The following is a 1,615-nucleotide window of genomic DNA, read 5'->3' as shown; positions in this document are numbered from 1 at the left end:
ACCACCAAAAATCACCCCCATACACCCTTGCAGGTACAAAGTTTGGTCCTCTGAGATGGAGAAAAATATCTCTAGACACCTGAAGAGAGGACAAGAAATCAGCAGGAAGCATCAAAGGAACTAAATGGCTTAGAAGTGGGAGGAACAAGACAGGTCAGGGCTTTAAGCGGCTCAAAGACAAATCACTCCATTAACTGCAGAGCTACCTCACAAACAGCTACGCCAGAAAGAGTGGAAAGAAGGTCTGTACTTCAGACGTCCACAAACTGCTGCCTAGGAATGACTTAAGTTCCAAAGAGGAGTTCTCTTTTTCTTTTCTCTTTATGACCTATATATAATTTCAAATCTGTGAGTGGGCCTTGTGATGGCTCCCTACATGGTCTGAACAGCTGGGGTTGTTTCTTTTACATGTTGTCTACAGCTCAAGAGGGTTATGCCTATGCCGCTGTTATGCCTATGCTGCCGAGTTTCTGAATTGTAACAATCAGATAAGTCAAAGCAGCCAGGCACAGAAGCTGAAGAAAAAAAAAAATGTAACCAGGAAATTTTGTTGGTTCAAATATTTGTTATTCACGGTGCTGTGTGTAGGGTATGGCAGTAAAAGTGAATTAGGCATTTTGTTCTCTTGGAGTTGCTAGTTTAGTGACAAGAGACAGAGTGAAACATACAACCACTCTTTCCAGCCAGCACTGAGTGATGGGCATCTCTCAGAACAACTGGCACAAGGACCATAAGACCGGCGGTAAGAGAATGCCCTACCACAAGAAGCAGAAGTATGAGCTGGAACAGCTGCGGCCAACACTAAGATTGGCCCTTGTTGAATACACACAGTCTGAGTTCAAGAAGGCAATAAGAAGTATGGAGCCCTGAGACTGTATATGGGGAACTTTTCCTGAGGCTCTGAGTGTTGTACTCACAAAACAGATCATTGATACTGTCGTCTACAATGCATTCGATAATGAGCTGCTCTGCCCCAAGACCCTGGTGAAGAACTGTATCGTGCATATTGAGAGCACATTGTACCAACAGTGGTATCAGTCCTATTGTGTACTGGTCCTGGCCACAAGAAGGGGGCCGATCTGACTCCTGAAGAGGAAGAGATCTCAAACAAACAAACAAAAAACAAAAAACAAAGAAAGTTCAAAATAAATACAATGAAAGGAAACAGAATGCCAAAATTATCAGTCTTCCAGTGGTCAAGCTTCTTGCCTGGATCACCTCAAGACCAGGCCAGGGTGGCAGAGCAGAGGGCTGTGTGCTCAAAGGCAGAGCGCTGGGGTTCAGAGGAAGGTCAAAGCCTGGAAAGGCAAATAAACCATCATTCATAGCTCATGAAATAAGTTGTTTATTGTTCTATGTTTAAGAAAAAGAGGAAGGAAAGAAGGAAGGAGAGAGGGAGGGAAGGAAGGAAGGAAGGAAGGAAGGAAGGAAGGAAGGAAGGAAGGAAGGAAGAAAGGAAGATAAAACCATGTCTGTCCCTTCTATGAGAACAAAGGGTGGAAGGCAGATTCTGGGCTACTGAGCATTTCACTCAGAGCAACTCTCCCCAGGAAGATTTCTGGGCAAATGTCACTCTCTCATCTTAGGCCAGGTAGACCGGTATTTTTCTGGTGAA

The 1,615-nt window shown here is 44.3% G+C and overlaps 1 pseudogene; it reads left to right on the top strand.

Moving 5' to 3' along the window:
* Window positions 1-696: 696 nt before the first annotated feature.
* On the top strand, window positions 697-1,314 carry LOC118586356 (annotated as a pseudogene).
* Window positions 1,315-1,615: the final 301 nt, after the last annotated feature.

Source organism: Onychomys torridus, chromosome 6 (genome assembly GCF_903995425.1).
Source record: "Onychomys torridus chromosome 6, mOncTor1.1, whole genome shotgun sequence".
Classification (NCBI taxonomy): Eukaryota; Metazoa; Chordata; class Mammalia; order Rodentia; family Cricetidae; genus Onychomys; species Onychomys torridus.
Note: the sequence above shows the minus strand (reverse complement) of the source record. Positions and strands in the feature narration are given on the sequence as shown.